The sequence below is a fragment of the Peromyscus eremicus genome, chromosome 15, assembly GCF_949786415.1.
Source record: "Peromyscus eremicus chromosome 15, PerEre_H2_v1, whole genome shotgun sequence".
Lineage (NCBI taxonomy): Eukaryota > Metazoa > Chordata > Mammalia > Rodentia > Cricetidae > Peromyscus > Peromyscus eremicus.
The window spans coordinates 8,908,455-8,927,827 of NC_081431.1; the positions used below are offsets into that span (position 1 = coordinate 8,908,455).

General features: G+C 45.8%; 1 protein-coding gene and 1 non-coding gene across 3 annotated transcripts in view; one reads left to right on the forward strand and one right to left on the reverse strand.

Annotated features, from left to right (window-relative positions):
• Window positions 1-19,373, forward strand: part of Tgfb2 (transforming growth factor beta 2) — an 86,012-nt gene that overhangs the window by 18,446 nt on the left and 48,193 nt on the right. The gene's annotated exons all lie outside the window — the stretch shown is intronic.
• On the reverse strand, window positions 10,944-11,078 carry LOC131925936 (small nucleolar RNA SNORA70). Its single transcript, XR_009383425.1, has one exon. It is a non-coding gene; the product is annotated as a small nucleolar RNA SNORA70 (small nucleolar RNA).

Genomic DNA, 19,373 nt, shown 5'->3' on the forward strand with positions numbered 1-19,373 from the left:
AGATGGTTAGGGGTTAAGAGCCCTTGCTGCTCTTTCAGAGGCCTCAGTTTGGGTTCCCAGTAACCACCCAGTGGCTCACAACCATCAGTAACTCCAGTTCCAGGGGATCTGGTACTTCTTCTGGCCTCCAAGGTACTGAGCACAAACATAGTACAGAAACACACATGTAGGCAAAACACTCACACACATAAAATCAAATCAACAAATCTTTAAAAAACCAAGATTGAAAGGTGACATTCAAAGCATAGCCTGTCTGTGTATGTCCCAAGGCATCTTACAAAGCAGCTTCCTTGGGCCTGTCCCTGACCAGCGGAGTCAGAAGCACTGGTGGGGTTAGCTGGGAGGTTGCATGCTCTAAACAGACTGCAGGTGCTCCTGATGTCACTGAAGTTTGCAGCTGTGAGAGCCAGTGCATGCTCTGATGATGCACGTCTGTTTACTCACAGACGCCCATGTGGAAGGCTTCAGATCCAGCAGGGCCTCTGTTTGATCAGCTGCAGCAGCAAGGGAGGGCCCCTGAATCCGGAGCCCATTCAGAGTTCTCACTATGTGCCTCCCATTTTCCAAAGTACCTACAAACAACAAGGTAGACCTGTTACTGGTAGTATCATGCAGAGTCCTTGCTCCTTGTCTGCCATAGGGAAGGGCCTTCCTTGAGTGTACAGGGAAGTGAATTGGGCACATGGGGTAAGTAGCATCTTGGCATCAGACAAGGGAGTAATTCCTTCATTCCAGAGCCTTCAACTAGGCAACTGTGGGCTCTGAAGGAGATTCTTTTGTATTTTATGTGTATGAGTTTTTTTATTTTTTGTCTTTTTTTTCCTGCGCGTGTGTGGGAGGGGGCGGGGGGAGTATATGCGTGCACACGAGCGCGCACAATGTGCATGCAGTGGCCAAGGAGAACAGAAGAGGCTCTTGAATGTTGGAGCTGGATTTATGACAGTTACGAGCCGCTATATGAGTGCTGGGAACCAAACACGAATCCTCTGCAAGAGCAGCAAGCACTCTAACCACTGAACTACCTCTTTAGCCAACAATGGATGTGAACTCCACTGTCTGGACCAAGCTAAGCTTCTTCTGGTACTGAGGTTTTCACTTTCCAAATGCTATTTGTCTTAAAGTAGGTGAGAATCTGACCAAGCTCAGAAAGTATGGTCATGATTTGACTTGTGCAGCTTGTGCCCCCCAGGATTCTAGTGTGAGTTTTGAACCACCCAGTTCTCTGAGTCTTATCCTCTAATAGGACAATTTCAGTCCTGGTTTTACTTCTATTTTTGGTCCTCATACTGTTTCGAGAACTGCCCAGTTCTCCTCTCAGGACTTACCTCACTACTGAGGTGTGAGAAGAAGAGCCGAGAGGGTCAATTTTACTCCCCAACAAGGCTTTAATGGAAAGATCTCTACAGTAACTACAGGCATCAATAGAATCCTCAAGTAAATATCTAATGCTGGCAGCAGTCTGGGGGAAACCAATGAGATACTTATGAGACACTAATCTACTCACCAGCACTTACTGAGTCTCTGCTCTTGCCACCAATGGAGCCATGATATTGCCACCAAGTGGATACCACAGAAGCAAACTCTTGCCTTTCGAGATCTTGATTCTGGTGATGGAAGACAATCAATACTACAGAGTGAAGGAGAGGACACAATCTGACAAATGTTCCAGAGAAAATGAGTAGGGCAAGTCTGGGGAGATGCAGGGATGAGTAACGTTCTCACATAGTCGGGGCATGGAAGTTGTTTAAGAAGACATATTTAAGCAGAGACTGGAAGGAGATCAGAGTGGCTGTGTGGGAAGAGCGTCACTGCACAGGAAGCAGCCTGACTGTCCCAGGCATGTTTTAGGATTATCAAAGTATCCTAGGGGATAAGAATAGGAAGATAAGGGGGGAAAGTTCATGCAGGATCCCGTTGGCCAGTGAAGAGCTGTGGCTTTTCCTCTGAAGACAGGGTAGTTTTACTAAAGGTTTACTACAGCTATTCAGTTGAGAATGGAGTACAGAGTATCCCAGCAGAAGCAGGAAGTCCAGCAAGATCTTTTTTTTTTTTTTGGTTTTTTTTTGAGACAGGGTTTCTCTGTGTAGCTTTGGAGTCTGTCCTGGAACTCACTCTGTAGCCCAGGCTGGCCTGGAACTCACAGAGATCCGCCTGCCTCTGCCTCCCAAGTGCTGGGATTAAAGGCATGCACCACCACCACCTGGCCAGCAAGATCTTTGTAAGGCACGGGAGTGAGATCTTCCAAGAATTCTTCCATGTAAATCTATGCCATGATGACATTGTGTGCGTAAGCTCAAGGGCCGTGAACATTTGTGCATGTGTGCATGGAAGCCATCTTTATTTTGATATATGGTAGGGGGAGGGGCGTGCAGCTGCCACAAGTGTGCGTATGGTCAGTGTGGAAGTCAATTCTCTTCTCTTTACTATATGGAATCGGGTATTGAACTCAGGTTGTCAGGCTTGGCTGTGAGTGCCTTTACCTATTCAGCTATCTCACTACCCCTGATTGCTTTTAATTAGTAATATGAGTAATTAGTAACTCACCTTCTTCCCTTCTGACAAGAAACCATTTTGGCAGCCCTGTATGTGTGAAAATATCCATCCCCTGGCTCTCCCATCCTGTAGTGACAAACAGGAAGTGGCAGCTATTCGAGTATGCGCTTGCTGTAATGTTTAGTAACAGTCCCCTTTGACTGGGCCAGGGACACAGAGCACTGAACTCATAGGTGACCATGCCTTAACCTCCAAGGATGGCAGTCTACCTTTCCCTGTGCACAGTAGAAAGATAGTCTCTCAAATTTTTGGATCTGTCCAGCTGAGCTCAATATAAGAAATTGAAATGGAAATGCCTTGGTTTAAATATCAAAGTCAGTATTTGAGTTAAGCAATGTGTAAAGCCGTGCCTCTTAGTGCTCAAAAAGATTTCTGTTGGGCAGGATTTTGCTTTCTAATTCTTAAGTTCTGAACAGCGAGCCTTCACACTGGGAGGCTGATTTCATCCCTTTTTCTGAACAAGAATTATCAATTGAGTGTGCAGATGGCATGTGTAGTGTGTAGGAGTATAGCACAGGCTCTCCCAGTTTCTCTTCTGTTCCTGTAACAAGTACCATGGTCAAAAGCAACTTAGGGGAGGAAAGGATTTATTTGGCTTCCAGGTCACAGTCCATTAGTGAGGGTAGTCAGGGCAAGAACCCAAGGCAGGAACTCGAAGCAGAAACTACAGAGGAATGCTGCTTCGCAGGTCCCTCCCAGGCTCATGTTTGGCTAGTCTTGTACAGTGCAGGATCTCACCTATAGATAAATGCCACCCATGGTGGGCTGGCCCTCCTCCAGCAGTCGACAGGCAAGGCAATATCTCCCAGACGTTCCTGTCCGGTCTAGGTAATTCTTCAACCGAGCTTCTCCTCCCAAGTGACTCCAGGCTGTACCAAGTTGACAATTACAGCTAACTAGCACAGACCCCACTTTCAGGGAATCTAGAACCTAGTGAGGAAGTCAGGCAGACCAAACCAAACAACCCAAACAAAAGTCAACCGGTTCTATGTAATCGGTTTCAAGCAAGGCATCCAGAGGCCAGAAGAATTGCCTAACATGGCTTAGGGAAAGGATAGCTCCTGAAGGGAGAGGATATTTGCAACCTGAAAGATGACCTTTGAGATTGTAGTTTGGCCACCTGGCAGCAGCAGGAAGTGTTTTACGTTCTCTGGAAGCAGACTTGTCCTTTCACATGAGCTTGCGTGACCGCCGTCTTGACGAGTCATGAAGCAGCCAGGAAGGCTTCCTGTAGTCTTTGAAAAACTGAGGTGTGTTTACAAGAGATCTCTTTTTTAAGACTGAGGCTGGAGAAGAATTATATGAAGTGCTTATTTTTCAAAGTTGGTTCATTGAGAAGATGCATTTAGCCTATTTATTGTAGACATGCATGTAATGGTATGCTATGGTTGTTTGGAATCTGAAATACAGTATTATTCTATAAGCTTGAAGTTAACCTTAAAAGCCCTGCTGTCAATCCCAATGGCCCACAGCTAAGATGTATCTCCTATTCATATTGTTATAGTACGCCTTCTGAGTTGACTATATTATGCTCTGGGAGATCTCCATTCAGTGACCCTAACTTAAGCATGGTGACAGTCCCCACCCATATTCCACAAGTCGCATGGCCAAGTCTGATTTTAGAAGGGTCAGAAGAGGGCACAGGGAGAAAATGAGGATGCATTAGGATTGGCCTGCAGAAGAGGACAGCCAGCATTTTAAACAAATGATACTGGCCATCACAGGGTTGGTGGAGGAGTTGGGAAAAAGAGAAAGTTTTCACCAGTGTTGAAGGCTTTTCTATATTGTGGATATGCACAAAGTCCACATTGTGGCCTTGTCTGTATAGTTTTGAAGAGCTTTTTAGGGGAGACTGACTGAATGCTGAGTGGGTTGATGTTAGAAAGATAGACATGTCACTTCCTTTCATTTTCACAATGACATGTTCCTCCAGTGGAGACGAGTTTTGCTGGTAGCAGAAATATGGCTGGAAGTACCAGGTTTCTGAGGCATGTCTTGATGTGGTGTATAAAGTTTGTGTTTGTCAGAAAAATGCTGAAGTAGGCTGACTGCCCTTGCCTTAGGGTCCTAGATTCCCTTCCTGGTCCTGACATGTCTGGAGGTGTCTGTGGCGGTTGTCCACAGCAAGGATCTGACTAGTTATCCTTGAAGCTCTGAGTCCTCAGGCGGCAGCAGTTTGCTAGAGAGAGCCAGCTCTTCTTCTCCTCGTAGTCTCCTATGAACTTCTTGCTGACTTAAGCTTTTGTATCATGTTATCCTCTTGATTCTAGAGTCTAGAACTTTGGTCTCCTGATAGTGACACTTCAGATCCTAGAGTCAGACTCTTAGCTGCGTACCCAATGAACAAGCTGCAAAGTTGCTCTGGTGGGCAAGGGCCTCTACCGTGTGACCCCTGCTGCAGTGACAGCTCTCTGCTGTGAGGACCCCTGAATGTGCAAGGTGGCGTACTGCTTACAAGTTCATAGATAATCATCGGCACAGCCTATTCTTAGTAGCAGCAGATGCTAAGCTTCTCCAGCCTGCTCTTGGGGTCAGTGGTGGGAAGGGGAAGAAAAAAAGAAAGCATTGTTTTGCACACGGCTGGACATCTGCATTTCTGAATTGCCCTGTTGTGTGTATGATGCAACTGCCGGAGCTGGTTTGCTGAATGTGAACTTTGTCCACCAACTGGAGTCTAAATTAGTTTTGGATCCTTCTGAACTCTAAATGGTCAGAGCATATTTTTCTAATATTCAGTTGGATTGTGTCTTTGCTCTGAAGTGGAGCTGACTCCCTATGTGCTCACATCGGCAGCAGGGGGCTTTTCCTGGTCCACGTTGCTTGTTTTTCCAATGAAGCTACTTTCTTCATCCACTGTCCGTGTTCGGGAAACTGGGAAGGTAGCTCCCAGTGGACCTGAGACGACTGTGACTTCAAGGGTCATCAACTCTAGCAGTGTTGTTGGGGAGAGGGAAGTTTGTTTTTCAGAAACCGAACAAGGTGAATCAGCAGCATGGCTGGCCAGCAGGTATGCAGTGACTGAGCTTTACACGTAAAAACCACTTGCCCTGGCATGGTAACCCTAGTTCAGGAGTTCCCGCCTCCACAGTGCATCCAAATCCACTGGGAAGCCTACATTACCCGTGCTAGTGACAATCTGGATAAGTTCTGACCCAGCTAGTTGTCTGTGGAGGGACCCAGCATCTTTAGCTTTCAAAAGGCTGCCCAGGAGGACTGGGAGCCTCTGTTTTGGATGAATACCTATTGCTTCTAATAAAACTGTGTGGTTCTGCACGGCTGTCCGTATTTTATTTTGAGGGAATATTTTCATGAAGAAAGGGCATCTAGGGTGGGAATGCTGATGGATAAGAAGAGCGGACTGTGTCTTTACTACTAATATAAGGGCAGGAGAGAGGGCACAGGCTGTAAAGGGCTTGTAAGATCACTTGAGTTTGATCTCCAGAACCCACATAAAAAAGCCAGGCCTGTGGTATGTGCTTGTAATCCTAGCTCTGGAGATGGGGGGTGGTTGGGGAATGGGAGGCGACTTAGTACTGGAGGGGGTGGGAGGCAAGCAGATCCCTAGTCTTCCGATAACCAACCTAGCCTACTAGATAAGCTCCAGGCCAATGAGAGAACATGTTTGTGTCAGATAAAAAGTGTGGGCAGCACTTGAAGAAAGACACCCGAGTTTCCTCTGGTCTCTGCATGCACACACATACATGTGCACCCATAGATGCATGAATGTAAACACTCATGTACCCACCAATACATACAACAAACAAAAATATGAACAATACTACTAACAGTCAGTGGCTGAATAGTTGGGCTCTGGGCTAATATCTGTATTGGCTCTGTCTATATATGACCATTATTATTGTGCTTTATAGACAGGAAGGAGAGGCTTACAGACATCACGTGTCCTTTTCTCATAGTCACACAGATGACAGATGGCAGAGCCAGAGCATAAACTTGGGCTGCCTGACTCCAGAGTCATCCCATTACCTGCCTTCCCTTAAGGGATAAACTTCAAATTTAAGTGAGATTTTATTTGTAGGAGTGAGATGACAGAAAGAGACCCCAGGGGCTGGGAACCATCTGTGTCTCATGTACAGGAAGTCCTTCTTTTCCAACAAAGAGAAAGATGTGGGGTTTTTTTTTCTGTTCTTTTTCATTCTTTTAAATACTGTGTATCTCTCTTAGAAGCTTATGAAACCCATGGGTTCAAACACTGGTGTCAGAGTGAAGCAGGGACTCATACATGTTCTTTGAAGAGCAAAACTATTTTTATTTCCTACACATTAGATGCAGGACGCATGAGTCCTTATTACTCTCCTACCTGGTTCATAATTACGGTATGAGGTATAAAATCCTTACCTTTATCTAGACAACTGTGTTTTGTTTTTTCTTCTTGTTTTGTTTTCAGCCAGGTGAATTTCAGCAATCATACTTGCTTAAAGCACATTGATTTTTCTAACACCTGCTAAAAGATTGGGGTCTCCTACCAGCACCCATCAACCAGCAGGACTCAAAATTTCCATAACAGTCCCTGCCGAGCATGTCAACCCCACAACCCCAGGAAGGAATGTGGCAGATACGGGCATCCAATACATATTTGTTAAATGAGACAGGGGCTGGATTTTGCAAATATGCGCTGTAATAGAAAAGGTACTGTGCATCGTGCTGAGGACTTCTGGGGAAAAGAGAGAGAGGTCTGGTTTTAGTCACAGGATGCTTTCATTTCTCCGGGCATGGCAGGCTGGCCAGCTAATTGCCTACCCGGAGGAATGCTGTGTCCACCAAATGTAGTAGTATTAATAGGCTTAAAAAAAATCTTATCACCATGAGGCTGTTATTCTCTATCTCCACCTTGATGCAGGAACACTGACTTCCTTTTCCCTCCATGTAGGATTTTCCTTTCTCTTACTAATTTTGTTATTTGCAGTTTTATACATGTATGCGATGTATTCTAATTCTAATTCTCTGCCCTAGAATCTCCCTCCCATTTCTATCCATGCTCCTCTCTCATCCATACCAGTCCCTCTTCCACATTCATACTTTTGATTGTGTTTTATAACCCATTTAGTTTAACCAAGGCCATCTGTGTGACCATTGAATTGGAACTGTCTGGTAGAGCCCAGCGCAGTGGGCAGTAGATGGACAACTGAAGGCCATGACTTCCCCTCTCTGAATTCATCAGTAGCAAATAAGTCAGCAGTAGGAGTTAGGCCCCTTCCCCGTCTCCTTTTTCCTCTTCTCCCCCTGCCTGCTTCCCTTGTCCATGCCTGACTCTTGATGATAGGCCTGTTTGGGGGTAGATCCATCCACAGCTGTGGTGATCACATGATTGGAATGGCAGTGTCTCGCCCAGAAGACATCTTAGCTTCTCCCTATCTTTCAGTTCTTACATTAGTTCCACCCCTCTCCTGAAGTGTCCCTGAGCCTTAGAGGGGATGGTAGAAATGTCTTGTTTGGGGCTGAGCTCTCAACAATCACCTGATTTGTTTTATTTATTCTTAGCACCTTGTACAGCCTCGAGTCTCTGTGTTCATCCTGCTGGATGGACAGAAAGACTTCTTAGTTTAAGGCTGAGAATAAGATTGTCTATAGGTATAAACGTAAATATTTAGAAGGCAGTTTGACATTGTGTCAGAGTTAATGATTTCAGCAAAAGGCAGGATACAAACTTAACATGTAAGTAGACTTTCTATACACCAATGATAAACATACTGAGAAAGAAATCAGGGAAACACTCCTATACATGATAGCTTTAAAAAAATTACCCTCCAGGAAACCTAACTAAGGAGGCAAAGGACCTCTACAATGAAAACTTTAAAACTCCCAAGAAAGAAATTAAGGATACGCTAGAGGATGGAAAGGCCTCCCATGCTCATGGATTGGTTAATATTGTCAAATGACCATCCCCGCAAAAGCAGTTTATAGATTGAGTGTAATCTCAATCAAAATCCCCATGCCATTCTTCAAAGAAAAAGAAAAGTAGTATTTTCCTTATTATAAGTTAGGGAAAGTTCAGCATCCCCAAGGCATAGAAGGAGCAGGGAGAAGCGACTTCCCAGCCCACAGGAAAAGTGGGAAGCTACACTTTGGTGGCTTCTCATCTCCAGCTGCAGGAATACCTGGGTGAGACCCTGCTCCCTCAGCGAGTTCAAGTTGCTGTCACAAGGGCTATAAAGGGACTCTTGGGCCTGTGTTCTTGTATCTGTAGCCAGACTTCACGGGTATTTTTAGGGCCCCCTTTGTCTCAATCTGATTTCTGCTTGAGACTGTTACCACATGTAGCCTGTGTTGAAATGACTTATAAACTATTCTCTGGGTAGTGGGGGAGGGGTTAGATCAGAACTGCAGCCTTTAAACCATTTTTTTTCCTTTCTTTCTTTCTGAATCTTGTTTTTTTAATTGCTAAATATCCAACAGGCTGAACAGAGGAAACTCAAGTCTAACCCTGGAGGGACCCTGTTTAGTCATTGTCTAGACAGATGAGTGTCGGTAATGGGACTCTGTTTCTTTTGCTTTGTGGAACAGAAGGTGGTCCTTCCATTCCAACTTCGAAGATGCTAACATTTTCGTTTGTTGACCACCAACCTGCGGTCAATAAGCCAAGGAAGGGAGCCACCCACCCACGGACCAACAATTAAGTCACAAACTGGTAACAAGATGATGTAGGTTTTGCACAGAGGAGACCAGGTTGGAGTCCAGCAAGCTGCTACCCTTTCAGAACCCCACTTTGCTTTTCTCTAAAGTGCGGATTTGCCTTTTAAAACCTCACTTTTTAATGCCCTTTAAAGAAGAAAATGATCTAACACACAGAAATGCTCCAAGCCTCTTAAGGGCTGAAGAAATTGCCCTTCTTTTATTCATTTCCTGGTCGCCGTTGAAGCGCTTAACTCTCTTGCTTTTCTATTGTGAGAATTCAATTGAAAAAGTAGGCATCACAGCCCATGTTTTTAGCATCAAGTTGATAGACAGTGAAAGGAGCGGCCGATGTCGTCTCAAAGGGTAGAAAAGCTGAAGAGGTCCAAGTTTCTGTGAGGGGGAAAATGGTGCAGATATCATTTATAAATACGAGGTATCCAACGACAGTCAAATTCGTAGATTCCAAGAGACCCGGTGGCTGCCGGGTCCTGGGATGGTGGGTGGAGAGCATCTAAGCGTGGCATTTTTAGACTTTCAGTTAAGCCGGAAGAGTGAGCTCCTGAACTCCTCCATACAACAGTGTTGTAGCTAGTCCAACAGGACCGTGTCCAGTTAAAAGTGTGCCAGTCTTGAGAGGACGTCAAATGAGGCAGTCTTCCCATCTCCCAGCTTCCTCAGAAAACTTGGTCAAAGCCAAGTTTCTCAAAGTAGATGGCCCATGTTTTTAAACTTTGTGTGTGTGTGTGTGTGTGTGAATTCCATGTATATGCTCTGTAGATTGAATTCCATGTATATGCTCTGTAGATGTGTGTAGAGGCCAGAGGAGGACTGGGTGTTTTGTTCTATCACTCATACCTTTTCCCCTTGAGATAGTATCTTTCACTGAGCCTGAAGCCTAGACTCCTGTCTCCACTTCCCTGGGGCACTGGGGTTACAGGTCTGCTTAGTCACACGCAGCTTTTCACATGGGTACCAGGGACTGAACTCAGGTCCAGAAGCTTGTAAACAATGGCTCTCACTTCCGGAGCCTCCTCCTTCCTGCCCCAAGTGGATGGCACACTTAACTGTCTCGCTCCTTTAACTTCTCATCTTAAGTTCTGTATGGACTGTCCCTGAAAGTCTCAACCTGGGAAGTTTTATCTCATTTATTCAGTCCATTCTCACCGTCCATGCGCTGTGTTGTGGGAAGACCACTTGCTTGGAAGAAGAGCACGGGCCTCAAGGAGGAAGGTACAAAGGCCCCACCTCCTGGGCTAAAGCACAAGTGTCTGCACTCCTCTTGAGCAGACCGTGGGCAAAGCCCCTCCCAGATGCTATGCTTCACATCACTGGTGTTCTCAGTGCTGCTGCTGCTGCTGTCTTCTTAGGATGTGGGATTTATTACTGAATATGATTTTCTCAAGGGGTGCAAGACCCACCACTCATCCAAGGGTCCACGGTTCCACTGGGGAATTGTTTGACCCCACAGCCATCAGGGATGAGCCTTCTTCTTAGCTACTATGTGTCTTCAGATTCAGCTGCATTACACTTGGGGAAACCTCATTTCTTTGAGGTATGGATCTTCCAGCAGCCAGGGAACTTGAACTTGGCTTTACGCAGGCCCTCAATTGCATGCTCCTTAGTCTACAGCTTGGTGCTGCAGATGGACAGGATGACCTGGCCAATGTGAATCCTGTGAACCCTGGGGCTTCCCTAAGACACCCTGCATACTTTACATGCCTGCCACTGAGATCAGAGACATCAATAGCCACCAGAAAAAATGTCTCCAAGGTCGCTTAGAGCCATCCACATAGGCAACAGGCTGCATACATTCCTGAGGAGGCTGCTGTTAGTGTCCACCACACACCAGGCCCCTGGGAGGAAAGAGACTTGATTGGCTTAACTGACTGCAGAATTTTTATTCTTTCTGATATCACAGACTTATTACCCCCGCCACCAAGTAGCTTATCTCCTTTTTGTGGAGATAGACTTGAAAAGAACTATTATACACAATACAGATTTTTTTTTTTCAAGACAGAGTTTTTCTGTGTAGTTTTGTGCTTTTCCTGGAACTCACTTTGTAGACCAGGCTGGCCTCGAACTCACAGAGATCTGCCTGCCTCTGCCTCCTGAGTGCTGGGATTAAAAGCATGCACCACCACTGCCCGGCTAGATTTAAAAAAAAAAAAGTAGATTTATAGGCACAGCACAGTGTGAACATACAGGAGGCTGGCAGATAAACCCAGCTTGTAAGAGAAAGCACTGCTAACATTCAGAGAGCCTAGTGTCTGCTTGCACAGAGATCAGTCACGGCCTCAAAACCAGAAAGAAAGGGAAAAGCCTGCCTGTTCATCAGCAGTCAGAGGAGAGAAGCAGCTATCTGTGACGTCAGCAACCCTTTTCCCACCCCACACTGTGGCTCATGACATCCACAGCCGCTGAATTCCAGTAGAACCCAGTGCTTTGCAAGGCTGTGGCTAGGGTACCTTTGAGTCATGTCTCTTTCAATACAACAGCAATCAATAAAAATCCCCAGTAAAATGTGGTTAACCACAAGGACATCCCTCCCCACCCCCACCCCGTGGCAGCCTGTGATTCATTCAGTCCTGTGCTCTTCACTCTAATATACTCCACACTGGGAGGTACTTACCCTTCTTCAAGGAACGAACAAAAGTCCTACTCTTTTCTGGCCCATGCTTCTCTGCCTAGGACCCCTGGGAAGCTGAGACCTGCCCAGTACATGTGTGTCTGTGGCTGGGGAAAGCTCTCGCCAGACCCTCGGATAACAGGGTGGAAAGATTTAGTCTGCAGTCCCTGAAGGTGTCACTGAATTAAAAGTATCTTCTCTCTGACTGATGCTGCTCTGCTCTCTCCCACATCGTCCTTAAAATAAGTGCTGACTAAGGCATCTGCTGGTCACCACCTCCTCCATTTTCATTCATTAGGAATGCATTTGGTTTTGTTAGTGTTTCCTTACGTGTTAGGGAATAAATTGTGATTACCTGAGCTGAATGGGCGAGGCCGAGGAGAAGTCAAGGAAAGGAGAGCTGTGGGAAAGCCTTCACCTGTTTCTATGGTGTGCGTGTTGTGGCTACCCTCCTGGGAAGTCCCAGCCCCTCCAGAAGGATGTCTGCTGGCAGTCCACTTGTCACCCAGCAGTCACTGAAGTGTGACCTGCCACCCACAGGGGACAGCTGGCTGCACTGGTACCTAGCACTGTGAAGGCAGAGAAGGGATGCAGCTTTTTCTGCAGCCTTGTGAGATGAGTCCTTCCTGCCTTCCTTCCTTCCTGCCTTCCTGCCTTCCTTCCTGCCTGCCTTCTTTCCTCCCTTCTTTCTTTCTTTCCTTCCTTCCTTCTTTTCTTCTTTCCTTCCTCCCTTCCTTCTTTCCTCCCTTCTTTCTTTCTTTCCTTCATTCCTTCATTTGTTCATTCATTCCTTCCTTCCTCCCTAATGCCCGTTGTCAGTGTTCCTAACTCTTCCTCAAAGGCTTTTATTTTAAGCTTCTGGGGTTAATATCCAGAAGGCAAGTGGAGATCTATGGAAAGGTCTCATTTTTCCAAGTGTGTGTGTGTGTGTGTGTGATCTAAGCTGGGGAAGACCAGGATAAATGTTCACAGACCATACTACAATGTGGTTTACACCTTCCTTTATGTGCATTGAATTCATTTGGTAACATCCTACTGCATCTAAAATCTTTGACTTGAGGAACCAGTTACCCTTGGCTGAGAACTTCCTGTGTTCCTTTTATCCACACTTGGTATTTGCTCAGCAGTAACGGAAATGCTTATGGAGTACTTCCTGTGGCCAGCATTTTGGAGACTTTGATTTGTTTGATGCTAGCATTCATAAGATTTGTATTTTCTTCATTTCTCTTTTGGAGAAACCAAGGCAGAGAGAGGCTAAACTACTTTTTTCAGATGATTAAGTGGCAGAACCATAACACCCATCCACCAAAGATGCTGTTGTCATTCACTCCCATTAAGCAGAAGGTCAAGTCCATGACCAATCGTGTCACCCAAACTTTAGTGTCATTTATGAATCAGAGCATAGACGCTGGGAAGAAAATGGCCCAGGTCTAAATATTTGAAGAAAGAGATTCCTCTCTGGAAATAGATAACATTAACTATGAATATGCTAAGGTCTGCAGCTAAAAGGAGTAAGCCGTATGTACAGTTCTCGTTAGATGACTTTTTTTTAAAAACATGAAGTCCTCTGATTAGCAAACAGTACAGATGTTTATAAGCTGGAAGATTTTCAGTATCTTTATTTGAATTGTATGAAGTGGCCAAATGTAGTTTGGCCCCAGGCTGCAGAGTGTGTGTATCTGGTGCCAAGACACAACTGAGCTCCGCCTGAGATGCCGCGCATTCCAGGCCTGTTACCTTGTGAGTGGAATATTGAACAGATTTTTTTCCTTTTCTGAGATGAAGAGCAGAGCTAAGTAGGATAGGGGCTGGTTGGACTGCGGCTACGGGGCTTCTGTGATCAGAGGGATGTTTGAGTGGGAATTCCCTGGGAAGATAAACAAAGATATGCCACAAACAATCCCTTTGCTGACAATTCAGGACCTACAAGGAGATGACAGAGTAAACCACTTGGGGTGCTCGCCATGCTCCGGACACAGTGCTCAATATTTTGCTTTGGTGGCTCTACTTTATCCTCACTGTCTGTCAGGTCGACTCTGCTGAACCCTCCTTGATACATGGAGAACGTGCAGGCGAGTCACGTGTATGACCCATTGTTAACCCTGTGCTGGTCTGAGTTATATGTTAGTACAGCTGGTTTAGGGCCAGCAGTGCCAATAACTAATGCATGAAGCAGAGCCGATGGGGCATTGTTTTCCTTTCTCAAACCTTCCCAACTGCCCTAGGAGTCAGGTGTTGTTAAAGTCTTAGATTCCTGGATACTGAGTAAAAGGTCAAGCTGTTTGCTAAGGGCCACAGTGGTGTGTGGTAGAACTGGGGATAGAACCATGTATGCTGAATCTCAAGCCTTAAATCTCTTTACCTTCATATACAACATCTTCATTAGCACCAATGACAAGCTCACAGGCAAAACCCTGGAAGTCTGAGCCAGCCTGGCTCTCTATGTCAGAAGAAGTGTTGGAGCTGCAGGATGGCTCCGTGGGTAAAAGCACTTGCTGCTGCGAAGCCTGTCCAACCGAGTTCCATCCCAGGCCCCACACAGGGGATGAAAAGTGACAGCCACTCCTATCTGTTGTCCTCCAACCTACACATGCACTGTGTGGCACACATGGACATGCACACGCACACACTCTCACTCACACACACACACACTTATACACGATGCACACACACACACACACACACACAAATTAAGTCTTTTATTTTAAAGGGATTATGGGATTGAGGCAGGACTTCAAAAGTTTGCATTGATCACTGTGTCTGTAAGAGCAGCCAAATGAGATCTTGTGTGTGTGTGTGTGTGTGTGTGTGTGTGTGTATGTATGTGTACATGCGTGTGTGTCTGTGTATGTGTGTATATGCGTGTGCATGAATGTGTGAACATAGGTATATACACATGCAGAGGGGCATTTGGGATGAGGGCAAGGAAGAACTATTTTCAAACTGAAGAAATCACTACGTGCCAGAGAAGAGCACATGCCTTGTACCTTGTTAACTCTCATCCCTTAACCTGATGAGTCAAGGTTAAGGAGACTCCTGCGGGTTGGATTGCCATTATTATCCTTAATTTATCCACAAAATAAACCCTGAATTCACTTTGAAGTGCTTTCGTGAAAATGCAGCCTTAGTGTTGGACAAGGTCCTGTGAGCTCCTCCACCCCTGCAGGGCCAAGGCTGTCTTCCAAGGAGAGTGGAAATATAAACAGAAGGACCTCCCTCCCCTAGGCCCCTCGCAGGAGCCCTTATTCAGCTACTGGTCCTTTTGCCTTGGAAGATTCTGCTTAGGTTGAATCTCACCCCAAAAGCAATATTTTTTGCTAGAGGCGGAAAATTCTAGAAGCAAAGGTGTGAAGTGAAGCTTTTTGGTGAGTGTTGTCCATGGAAGAGCAGTCATCCTTAGCATGGCCGCGACGTGCTCCAAGACACACATTTAGGCTCAGCAGGGCTGTATTCACAAAGGTACTTGATGGCTCACCCCTGACTCCCCCGACTTGGTGGCTGTTTCTAAGTGGCTTGCACTTCTTTAGTAAAGTGAGGAATCAGGCTTCTTCTTTGTGGACAGTCAGGTTTTTCCTCTTCGGGCCTCACGGTACCGCTGTGTCCTATGAGCACTGTCTGGGATACGGAGACCACACCCAAAGGATGACTTTACATATTGCAAATGATCAGGGAGAGGAGAGGTGAAGTGGCTGGCTTGAACTGAACTGGCTACCCTTTGGGTAGAGAAGTCTGGCTGTGGAAGGTGAATTCTTGAAACCATTACTCCCCATTCCCAGCCCAAGGCTAAGGCACCCGTGGGCACCACATGTGTTTGTTATTCTCCTGAGAACGTTCCTTTGCAAACCCTGGGAGTGTATGACCCAGGGCCCGCTCTTTCTCTTTCACCTACTCATCTCAACGTTAGAAACCAAGCGTCTGTGAGACAGGGGAGTTTGTCACCCACCCAACTCCTACTGCATGCATGGGCCCACATTCACATTTCAGCAGATTCTGACATCTCTGCTGGTCAGCATGCACCAGATCAGGTGTCTTCAAGTGATCCTGGGAATGGCCCAAGAGGAAAGACAGAAAAGCATGGATCTCTCAAAATTCCTCTCCCATTGCAAAGAACAATCTGCATCAAGAAACAAAGACTTTTTGAACTGCCTCTCTCTCTCTCTCTCTGTGTGTGTGTGTGTATGAGTGACAGGCAATGTCATGTGGGCCTCTTTTGGCATTGGGCATCTTGGTAAGAATTCCCAGGAACTGGCACTCCTTGTAGGAGAACTTTATCCACTCACCAATCATGAATATGTGGCGTGTTTTGTTTTTTTCTTTTTCTTTTTTAATCAAAGGATTTAACCACAGCTGTTGTGTAGGGGACTCACAAGATGTGGGACACAGGGCATGAGTCAAGGACTTAGAAGTTAGAAGTTGCAGTGGATTCAGTCAGTGACTTCTGAAGAACTTTCCGTGGATGGTATTGCAAGTAGGGGCTGTGGCCTTTGGGTTTCCCCATCAGGAAAGGTGGAGTGTGAACATGTACTGGTGGAAAAGCACCACATTCTGAATCTCAGAGTCATTGTGCAGTGACCCAGGCATGCTTGCCCTCTGCCCTGTACTCCTCTCCACACCACCGAGTTCACCATTGGTAAAATTTTTGTGGTTATTTTAACAGTTCTATAGAAATGAGGTGTACAGAAAGTTTATTCACAGGTTATTTAGAACACATAAAGCAATTTACTCTTTGCCCTCCAGAACATCTGGATCATTATAAAGAAGAAAAGGGAGGGTTGGGGGTGTGGCTCCATGGTAGAGCCCTTGCCCAGCATAGACAAAGCCCTGATGAGATCCATCCCTAGCACCAGGCGAAGACGGAGAGGAGGGAGGGGAGAATGGCATTAAACATCATAAGTGTTGTGAATACTTTACACATTGGGAATGTACCTTATTTTCAATGAACATTTTTCACAGTTCATTGTTTTATAGGACTAGAAGTTCTTTTCTTTCATAAGTAATTAACCCAAGTAGCTGTGTGTATTGAAATAGATTTAGAACAATGAAAACAATGTGGTAGAAAAGCATTAGCAGGTTCATGGGGTATTTGAAAGTTGTAGAAATGAAAGCATGCTAAATGCACTCTATTCTCTCTCTCTTTAAACATTTTTTTTAAATACTTAATTATGTGTGTATGTGTGGCTATGTGTGCTGGAGTACAGTGCCCATGGAGGCCAGAAGAGGGAGTTAGAGCCCATGGAGCTAGAATTACAGGTGGTTGTGCACTGCCAGATATGGGTGCTAGGAACTCAGATCTTTTGGAAGAACAGCAAGGACTTTTAACCACCAAGCCCCTTTCTATTCTGTTGATAGAAACAAACTTGGATAACAAATTCTACCTGAATCTTGAAATGAAGGCTTGAAGGTGTGCTATAAACCAATTCTTCTCTGGCTTCACCAATTAGCTGTGGGGTCTCTAATACGTTCAGTTCAGGCAGGGTGGAGCTACACTGGAAACAAGGACTTTGAACCCAATAAAACCCATGAAGGAAAGGAGGGAGGGCAAGTAAAAGGGGATCCCATCAAAGCTTATCATCTAGAGGCTAAGAAGCAGCCGGACAGAGCAAAAGGCCGGCTTCCAGGCCTTTGACAGTTGTTAACATGGAGTCCTGTGGCTTGCCATGTGGCTCTCTCAGTGCAGGCTAACAGAACTGCCTCACTCTCCTAAGTCCACTCACTGCAAAATGGGGAGGAAAAGGGAATTGCCCTGGAGGCATCCTTATAGGCAGCACTGACATCATGAGGTCAGACTGAGCTACTGTGATTGGCCTGTGACCTACTGAGTCTGACCTCCCAGGTACTGACTCAACACTTACTTGAGTCATCTGATTTTCAAGTTCAAGGACAGTTCATACATACCATAGACTCTGACCAAAAAAGGGCAGGACGTGAAACTCAGATATCTGAAGAACTATTGGGAGCGTGAACTTGAGGATGACCTGTAGGGAGGATCCATAAAACTAGGATGTTTACAATGGACTGCAGACACTTGAGAGATCTCCAGTGAACACTCTGCACCCCCTATACCACTGTCACCCACAGAACCAGTGACAGTGACCTTATCTGTCTCCCAAGAGGGACTGGGCTTTACACACTGAAGCCCTAGTGAGCCTTTCCGAGTTTGAGTGAGTGGCAAGGGGATTCCCTACAAGTTCATGACCTGGATTTCGCTCTTTTGTCCACTCACTGGGACTTTGTGGTGGCCTTATCTGCAGACTGGAAGATGAAGCTCAAAAGATACTTAGAGGCCAGAGGATCAGCTAAGAACATGTCATCAGATGCTCATTTTCTGAGGATAGCTTCTAGGGCTACATGCACTGCACACTGTTACTCAATACAAATTAGCAAGACTACTTCTTTCCATGAGAATGGACGTATTTGGGTCTGGCTAGAGCTGGATGAAGTGACCTCTACTTCACAAGCCCAAGGTTGAGTCTTCTTCAAAGTTGTATGACTTCAGAGGCCAGTGGGAATTCCTAAGAGGCAGCAGTCCTTGGTCAAAACCCTTGATCCCTTGGCCATGAGACTTGGAAGATTTTCCATGAAGGGTTTAACAGGGTTTAACGTCCACATGTCAGAACAAGACCGAAGTTTCTTCTGTGAGCCTCAGCAGACAGCTTTGAGTAGGAAGTGACAAAAGTCTTGGCCAGAGAAGGCTTGCTGAAAGCAACAAGTGATGTGGGTCCCATGTCATCTCTTTCAAAACATAAATTCCCTTTTTATAAGCGCAGTTCTACTGTGATGCTGCCTGGCTCCTTTTCCATCTTTTCTCTCTGGAAAATTGACTGTTGGAGCAATTAAAACTAGTCTATACTACTGTGTCACAGTACAGTATGACCTGTCATCCAGTTCTCCCCTTGGACCTCATCACAGGAGACTCTGGCTGCTCCCAGGGGTGGCTCTGGTCCCTTCTGTGCCTAACTCTTCTAGAGCGTTCTTCCCTGTACCAAGCTTGAGTTGTTCTTGGATTTTTCTTTTCTCATTCTCATCCCTTGAAGGACTACAGAGCAAATCTTTATGAGGCAGAGGCAGGGAACAGTAGAAAGACTGTGGGCCGGGAATCAGGCAGACTTGGGTCACCATTTTCAGCCAATTTTCGGTTTTAGCCTCATGCAGTTGCACAGTGGCTTGTCTGCTGGTAAACCCAGTTCTTCACTCAGCAGACGGGTGGGGATGAGAAATTGTTCAGTCCACAGTGTGTACTACCCATGCCCTGGCAGTTATGTGAGTGAGATAGCCAGAAGACACTGAGGTTACAAAAAAGATGGTTATGCCCAGGAAAGCACTCTGTCAATTGTGTTCACCTGTGGAGAGTGCTAATGGCAATTCCATTTGCTGCAAGTTTCCTTATATATCTGGCTTTCGGGAATCTAATCAGTCATCAGTCTTTTTGTTTGTTTGTTTTGCTTTTCGAGACAAGGTTGCTCTGTGTAGCTTTGCACCTTTCCTGGAACTCACTCTGTAGCTCAGGCTAGCCACGAACTCACAGAGATCCACCTGCCTCTGCCTCCCGAGTGCTGGGGAT